Source organism: Jaculus jaculus, chromosome 16, assembly GCF_020740685.1.
Source record: "Jaculus jaculus isolate mJacJac1 chromosome 16, mJacJac1.mat.Y.cur, whole genome shotgun sequence".
In the NCBI taxonomy this organism is placed as follows: domain Eukaryota; kingdom Metazoa; phylum Chordata; class Mammalia; order Rodentia; family Dipodidae; genus Jaculus; species Jaculus jaculus.
Window position 1 is genome coordinate 10319285 of NC_059117.1, and position 9174 is coordinate 10328458.

General features: G+C 40.6%; 1 pseudogene; it reads right to left on the reverse strand.

The window, feature by feature from the left end:
• Positions 1 to 1329: 1329 nt before the first annotated feature.
• LOC101611168 lies at positions 1330 to 7701 on the reverse strand (annotated as a pseudogene).
• Between the last annotated feature and the right edge of the window lie 1473 nt (positions 7702 to 9174).

Here is a 9174-nt window from a genome sequence, read left to right on the forward strand (position 1 = left end):
GATTTTATTTGATTTTGTGAGTCCTGTTCCTAGGTTATAAGGAGTGACATGTAGAAGCTTGCTTGAGTCTCAGGCTTTCTTCTTATGCTGAGTTCTCTCTAGCATGCCTAATCCAGAGAGTTTTATCTTATGATTTAAGGGAAGAATTTGTATTGAGTAAGATTGAGTAAGGTTCTGCTCAAACAAAATTAAGCCAATCCTAAGGGGACCCTAGCTTTGAGGTTTCTATTAAGACTCAATCACCTGGTTGGAAAAAGTGAGCAAGACCTGTAGGGGCAGACTCTATAACGCATTTATATGTTTAAAGTGAGTTTTAAATCTGTTTTCGGTAGTATATGTTATTTTTAATTTCCTTATCTATTACATTGAAGTCTGGAATGATTGCCCATAATCAGTTTGAGAGGGCTCAAGTCAAAGCCCACTTTAGGGAGCTACTTTCATTCTCTTCTCGGTGATAAACAGGACTTTCTCCCAGTGGAGGTATGTCTGTTTGTACAATTACATCTTTTTTAAAAAAATCATAGTTGAGGCTTTGGCCGTCCTGTAGTATCCGTGATTTCTAAATATCCTTTGTTTCAGCTCAGAAACAAAGTCAGGCCCATTATCATCCAGAAAGTTAATAGACAGTCCACAAACAGAGGTGTGATCTCTTCTAGCCAGACGATAGTTATTTCTGTGGCTTTCTCAATCAGGAGGAGACATGATACAACTATCCCACCCCCCAACAAAAGTGTCCGCACCTTGGGCTGTGGAAAGCTCTGGACAGATTCTAAGTTCATAAATGCTGTCTCTAGGCGAGAGGCTGCTCCCGCTCTCCTGGCCTACCTAGGTACCTGCGTTCTTTCTGTCACAGTGGTAAGCTTGTCAGTTCTTTCTTGCAGTACTGGGGATTCTGCAGAGAGGTGTGCTTCCCTCTCCCCTGAGGCAGCAGCATTTGCCCTTTCTTTTTTTAAAATATATTCCCAACTAATTCATATTTTTTTCTTTTTTATTTATTTATTTGACAGAGAAAGAGGGAGAGAGAGAATGGGCATGCCGGAGCCTCCAGCCACTGCACATGAACTCCAGACAACTGAGCCACCTTGTGCATCTGGCTAACGTGGATTCTGGGGAATCGAACCTGGGTCCTTTGGCTTTGCAGGTAAACGCCTTGACAGCTGAGCCATCCCTCCAGCCCATTTGCCCTTTCTTAATGGCACAGCATCTATGACCTAACTGCCTCCAGCGATGGGGCACACATACACACTCAACTAACACAAATTTATCTTTTCTTCAGAGTGCGTAGCGTGGGCTTTTACCCTACAGCTGCTGCCACGCCTGCACTCTCTCCTACATCTGAGCATGGTGACGACAAAGGGCTTTGGAGTAAGTCACAAATGCTGTTCTATTTGCACTCAGGTAGAAATTTGACTTTGGCGTTTCATAGCGTTGAGTGGTGAAATCATACTTCTGAATTTCTGGAACACAGAAACAAACCAACACAGATTGTTCTTTGTCTCTGGGGATTTTCTTTTTGAATCTTTTGTAATTAAAGAGTCAAACATCTTTTACTAGCCTCAGGTTAGTCTCCCTGGTGTCAGCATGGACAAGAAGGTTGTTTACTTCTCCAGACATTAAGCTTAAGATGCATCCTCCAACCCATGGCTGGCTGCCCTGATCCACCTCTGCTTGTCTGTTCTCAGCTGATGCTCTGTTGGCTGACTAGACAGTTCGTCATCATCCATCCATCTGGCAAAAGTAACTTCCAAACAAAGAACCAGAGTGGCTGCAATTTTCTGAGGACAGTAACTATGTAAGAATCAGAAGTCAGGCCTCAAGATGTTTTCCCTGGTGGTAGAGGAGGGCCTACCTGAGACAGGCTCCTTCATTTAAGCAACAAGGAAAAGTCCTTTCGGGGTTTTGGTTTGTAACCAAGTTCAATGGGCTGCATCTTGGTGAGGGCAAAGCCACCAGAAGCACTATCAAAACATGAGAGCATGGAGAAGACTCACGACCCCCAGCAGGGGTCACCTCCAATGCAGTGCTCTTACCAGTGAGGAGCCTGAGGCCCCTGTTCAAGCAGGCTCGGCTCATGCTCTAAAGTGAAGACAGGGGACAGGAGTTGTATGTGTAGTTCCAAGTCATGAAGCACATAGGAAAAGATCAAAGTTGTGGACAGAAATGTATATTCAGCCTGTATCATAAAGTTTTAGCCAAAAATAATGGAAAGAAGGGCCAGGAGTGTTGGTATGCACCCTAAATACCAGAACTAAAGAGGCAGAGGTAGGAAAATCAGTGAGAGTTCCAGGCAAGACTGAGATCAAGGACAGCCTGGGCTAGAGAGAGACCCTATCTCAAAAAACAAACAGAGAAAAAGAGTAAAGTAAAAAAAAAGTGGAAAGAGTATTTTGAAATCACAATAATACAGGAATTGAGTCAGAAGGTACATACCTGGCTTAGTCACTAAACATTAGAAAATGATTATTTGACTTGTCAGAATGGAATGCTTCTTATCATCATACCTGACTAGGAGTGTCTGTGTGCTCACACCTGTTTTCTTTCTCACTGTATTTGACTGAATATTCGTGTCCTCATGTTGCAGTCAGGTTCACATTGCTGGTAGAAATCACCCAACCAAGAGCAGCTTGTGGGGGAAAAAAAGAGGTTTATTTTGGCTTATACACTTGAGGGGAAGCTCCACAATGCCAGGGAAAATGATGGCATGAGCAGAGGGTGGACATCACCCCCTGGCCCACATAAGGTGGACAATAGGAACAGGAGAGTATGTCAAACACTGGCAAAGGGACCCTGATTATAACAACCATAAGCCCACTCCAAACGGTACACTACCTCCTGAAGTGTTAATTTCCCAATTTCCATCAGTTGGGAATGTACCATTCAGAACAACTAAGTTTATGGTGGACACCTGAATCGAACCACCATATTCTGCCTCTGGCCCCCCATAAAATGATAATCATACATGATGTAAAATGCAATGCATTCATCCAACTTTAAAAGTCCCCATATTTATTATCAGTTCCAATGATTTTCATACACCCCCATAGTCCAAGATCTTTTAATTGAACCAAAATACCAAAAAATTCCCCCCAAACCGAAAGTGGCACAGAATACACACTTATATTGCCAAATATGGCATTGGACATAGCAAATAAATATTCAACCAATACAAGATTTAAACAACCAGGGCAAACATCAAGCACTATAGCTTCAAGTCCAACAGCTCAAGCCAGTGACAAATATCCAAGTTTGACAATTCAGCAACAAGTCTCTGGTATTCCAATTCTACCCCTCCAGCTAGGCTACTCACAGTCCTGGAAAACTTCATCTGGGGCTGACAGCTTTCCATAGAAGCCATCTCATGGTCCTAGCATCTCCACTGGGTCTCCACTGAAATCCATGGTTCATCCTCATGGCCCCATGGGGTCTGCATGCAGGCATCCAGCAAACCTGTTTCACACTGCCCATGGCCATTTCCAAAATACAGGACCATGTTGCAAACTCTATGACTCTCTCTTTCCTGCATTTCTTATACTCCATAATACCTGGTAGGTGCCAATTTGTTAATCCGGGGGCGGGGGGAGAGAGGGATAAAGCAGTCATTGAAGAACAGGATACTCCTTGAGCACTCAGTCCCCTTCAAAAGAGTCTACATTCTTCATGTTGCCCCAGTGCAGGCCAGCTGGATCAATTTCAAAGTTGCGATCTCTCAATAGCAGCTAAACTGGCAGCAGTTCACCCAGAGATTTTTTTTCCTGTGCCATATCACTCTGCTCACACTAGTTCATTTCTACCCAAAGCAACCCTGCACAACTTCTCAGGACACGGGCATAACAGCATACTTTTACACAAACTACTTCTAGCCCAGTCCAAGCAAAGCTCTCTCTCATCCTCATAAGCCAAACCTCACAGTCCATAGTTCTTGTTACATTCTGGTCTTTCAACTGTGATCAAAATAGTCCATCAAGCTGTACTTACAGCACTACAAGGCATCTCTTAGGACAAGGTTTCAAATCCTTCCACATTCCTCTTGAAATCGGCCCCAAAAGGCCAAAGCCACACAGGCAGGTGTCCAGCACAATCTCACCCACCAGTACCACTTTACTGTTGTAGTCAGGATTGCATTGCTAGTAGAAATCACCAAACCAAGAGAAGCTTATGGGGGAAAAAAGGTTTATTTTGGCTTACAGGCTCGAGGGGAAGATCCACGATGGCAGGAGAAAATGATGACATGAATAGAGGGTGGACATCACCCCCCGGCCCTCACTAGGGTGGACAATAGAAACAGGAGAATGTGCCAAACACTGGCAAAAGGAAGCTGGCTATAACACCCATAAGCCTGCCCCCAACAATACACTGTCTCCTGGAGGTGTTAATTCTCAAATCTCCATCAACTGGGAACCTTGCATTCAGAACACCTGTTTTGGGGGGACACCTGAATCAAACCACCACAGCTCACACCCATTATCTTTCTCATCATTTTTTTTTTTGAAGAGCCAGAATTAAATTTTATTTCACATTGATAGAAACCATGAAAAACATTTACATTTTCCCATTCTGTAGGACAAGTCAACAGAATATTTCTTGCTATAAATAAGAACTTAATGATTTGCATAATCGAAATTTGTTTATGTTCTTCAAGGTAAAGCAAAATGATACATTAAATGATTGTTTAAAATTTTTAAATGAGACAAACATATGACTTCAATATTAATATCTTGTATAGTCCATTATTAAATTATTTCCATTATCAATTAGCACTCATTTATAAAGATGCATTCTTAACATCGTTTTGGTAAGTTGAAAAACAGTAGGAAAGTTAACACAGTTCAAAAATCTCAACTGTGAATTTCTGTTACATATTAAATTGTGTGATAAGTATTATATTAAGGTTCCGATCTTTTTTTTTTCTTTTTTTTTTTGAGGTAGGGTCTCACTCTACCTCAGGATGACCTAGAATTTGGTATGTAGTCTCAGGGTGGTTGGGAACTCATAGCGATCCTCCTACCTCTGCCTTCTGGTGCTGTGATTAAAGGTGTGCATCACCACACCCAGCTATGATTAATCTTTATTACCCATAAGTTTGTTTTAAATACTTTTAGCAGTAATCTGGACACTCTGACAACTGAAAAATCAATTAATTGCTATTATTATATATCTGCACAAGATGACTGATCTTAAAAAAATCATTTGTCTAAAATGAAAATTTAAATTATTTCCCTAACAGAAAAAAATAAAGCAAAAATTTCTAGTAGATTGTTCTTCTACAGTAAGTTGGCTTTATATGTCTGTAACCTTAAACTACAATATAAGTAGACCTAATAATTTTAGAAATTCATAGTATTTCTAAACATACCAGAACATGATCTACCCTTTCAGTTGTTTACAGAAAAAAACCATTTAATTATTATTATTACCTGTATTGAAGATTCTAATAACTATAGAGGTCTGAATATGGACAGGTGCAGTTATTTGAAATTAATAAAGTAACATTTGGTTTCTTTTAAAGTGTACTTAGAGGCTGGAGAGATGGCTTAGTGGTTAAGCCCTTGCCTGTGAAACCTAAGGACCCTGGTTCAAGGCTTGATTCTCCAGGACCCACGTTAGCCAGATGCACAAGGGGGTTCATTTGCAGTGGCTGGAGGTCCTGGCGTACCCATTCTCTCTCTCTCTTTCTCTCTCTGTCTGTTGCTCTTAAATAAATAAATAGAATAGAATAAAAATATTTTAAAAAATAAAAATAAAAATAAAGTGTACTTAGATTTTAAATACCATATGTTTGTGGTTGAAAATGTCAAGTTATAGTATATATTGGTGGATTTCTATGATAGGGAAGCAATATTTGATCTGCTATAGAAAATCTAGAAAGAAAAATTTTTTTTTGAAATGATGAGTATTAAGTAGAAATATCAGAGATATTACTTGAAGAAAATATTACTCTTTTTTGACATTGAAAAGCATTATACCTAGTATAAAGAATAATGTCATGGAATCTAACTCTTTTTTTTTAAATTTAATTTATTAGTTTTCTTTTCAGTAAATACAGGTAGTTTGGTACCATTGTTTAGGCTCATCTGTGATCTACCCCCTCCCATTGGACCCTCCTTGTTGATGTAAATGGGTCGTGCATTGTGGAGTTAGCCCCCAGTTATTGGTATGATAAATGTCTCTGCAAATCATGACCCAACATGTGACTCTGACATTCTTTCTGCCCCCTCTTCCACAAAATTTCCCTGAGCCATGTTGGGTTCATTTTTGGTCTGCTTCAGTGCTGAGGTGTTGGGGGCCTCTGAGACTCTGGCTCTCTGATTTGGTAGGAGTTGATTTTTCTCTGCGTTGGTCTCCTTCCCCTTTGCGCTGGTATCCAGTTCACAGGAAAACATCACCCTTGCTTGTTTTGCCAGTTGTCCTTAGTTTCAGTTGGGCCCCTTTTGAGGTATGTTGGGGCAGCTCTCTCCTTAGGATCTGCGTCTATCTTTTTTTTTTCCCCCTGGTATCTAGAGCGCAGCTAGGCGGTCGCCATCTTGGCCAGAAGTCGATGGAATCTAACTCTTATGTATTACAATCCTTACATACATATGAATTCTAATACAAAAATACAGATACTGCATAATGACTATGCCACTGTGGTCTAACCCATAGTCTAGGTCACAGCATGAACAAGTCATTTATATCTGAACCACTTATGGCCTGAATACATGTTCTTTAAGCATACTAGCAATTTTCAAATGATAATAAGAACTTTGATTACAGTATTCTGCTGAATTACATTGGGAAAAGGAAGCTAGCTGCTTCACCTACTTTTATACTAGTATATTCTGTATATACAAATAAATGCATAGAAACTTAAAGATCGTAAGTTTCCCATAAGGGGATATCATCTAGTCTGTATCATTGTCATGTAATTGCAAAACATTTTAACACTTCAAACATGAGAGAGTTTAAAGATCAGAAATGGGAAAAGGTGTATATTCTAGGCTAGTACAATGATGCTGTTGTAATCTACACAAGGCCTCTTAGTCATGTCAAACAATCGGAGGTAGGAGTTTATCAATGAAATGCTTGACATCCATCATTTCTTGTTGACACAAGCTGTGCATCATGCCTTCATAGATTTTGAAGGTTACATTATCTGGGTTTACCAATGTTTTTAGTTTTTCAACAGTCAGAGAACCAAACATTAGGGGAGCTAAAGGGCCACTATCTCATGACACTGAAGAATAGATATCTCTCTGTTGATGCTACTGATAGGACCCTGTGTAAAGGAAGATTGAAGTGGAAGCCAACAACTGAGTGCGGTGATGCCTGCCAGTTTCTGTTGAGTTGTGAGAGCAGTGTACAGAGATAATGCTCCTCCCTGAGAAAACCCTCCCAAAATAATTCTATTAGCAGGAATGCCATTCTTCTCTTCTTGATCTATCAAGGCTTTTACATTTTCTGCTGCCTGTTTAATTCCAGATTCATCCTCCTGAGAATGTGTGAAAGCTCAATAATATCAAAACATGAAGGCATAGTCATGTTCGTACTTAAGGTAACAGGCATAACTGGCACGTGCAGGCAGATATATTTGATATGCAAGCTTCTGATACCTGCAAACTCTTGCCCATCCGTGCCCAGTATCTCCCAATCCATGAAGAAAAATAACCTCAGCGATGGCCTTGTGGGTGGCGGACACGACGGAGCAGACGTGTTATTGCCACACATCCACCGACAGTGCATCGGAATTTCTCATCATTTTGACTATGAATGTTCGTGTGCGCAAGCCCGTTATCTTTCTTGTTGTATCTTTCTGTGGTATGAGTGTGCTCACATCAGTTATCTGTGCTTATTTTTGTATACATCATTTTCTTAGTCTATGGTGGTTTGAATAGATGGACCCCAATATATTCAGTTTTTTATTTGTTTGCAGTTCGCATCTGCAGCCACCTGGATGGAGACAGTGTCACTGGGAGGGTCTTAAGGTGTGGTGGTGGATTTCATATTTCAATCTAAATATATGCAAAGTGTGCCTAGCTGGAGTTCCTGAAATGTGCTGTGGCTTTTAGCTTTTTGGCTTGTGCTGCTCTCTGTCTCTGCTCGGACCTGTGAAGGCAGGTCAGCTCCTTTGGCCATAATGGAACTTCCCCGGGATCTGTAGGCTTCAATAAATATCCCTTCCTCCATAACTGTGCCTGGTCTGGAAGTTCATCTCAGTGAATCTGAAGCAGTCTGCTATATAATCTTTCCTCATAACTTTATATTAAAGATGATTACCATCGAAATAGAATAAAATATCAAAAGTTAGTTTGGCTATACTCTTGTTTGAGACTATTTCCTTTTCTTTCTTGTATCCTAAAAAAAAAGTGTCTGCCTTTTATTTAAAATAGTCAGCCCACTGGAATTATCATTGTGAGTGGTTTACTGTCTATGCTTAAAACCATGGAATGTCAGAACACTTAATGACCATATGCACTAGACCAACTATTGATCATAAGTTAGTTACCATAAAGAGAGACTACATAGAACATAAAGCACATGACATGATGTGGATGGCCTGCATGTCCGCTGGTGGTCAGTGAGCAGATCCTACTAATTTTACTTGGAGCCATAAGGAACAAGCTGTGTGACCACTGTCTGTGCAGGGTAGAGGAAGGCACACACAGGAGAGAGCAGAGTCCTCATCTGACCTTGTGTCTGTTGGTCATAGGAAGAGCATTATAGGAAAGCAAATAATGTTAAAAAACTTGAAGGCAGAACAGGAGGAGCAGAACAGGAAACCAGTAGAATCTGGAGAATGGGCTGGGGGCCATTCCCAAGGCTAGTTGTAAAGCTGTATATTAAACAGAAACAGGTTAAACAAACTAAATTGGGGTTTAGGACTGGAGGTAGGGGGTAGAGGGAGGAGAGAGAGAGAGAGATTGTTATTTTTGTTGGTATAATGAAGTGGTCATCTTATGGAGCTGGGGCAAGGTGGATAGCTAATAGGGACTATTTGATGGGGTGGAAAGAAGGTTGTTCTAGGAAGGCCTGGGTTGGACAGGAGAACCAACAGAATAAGGGCAGAGCAGATGTTGAAAACTGGATGGAACTTCTTGCCAGTTTCTGATCCAGTCTATAAAGTTATCAATTTCTTTAAGAATTTGGAAGTCAAATGTGCCTTTTTCAGGCAAATCAGAACCATTGTCCAATTTTTATTGT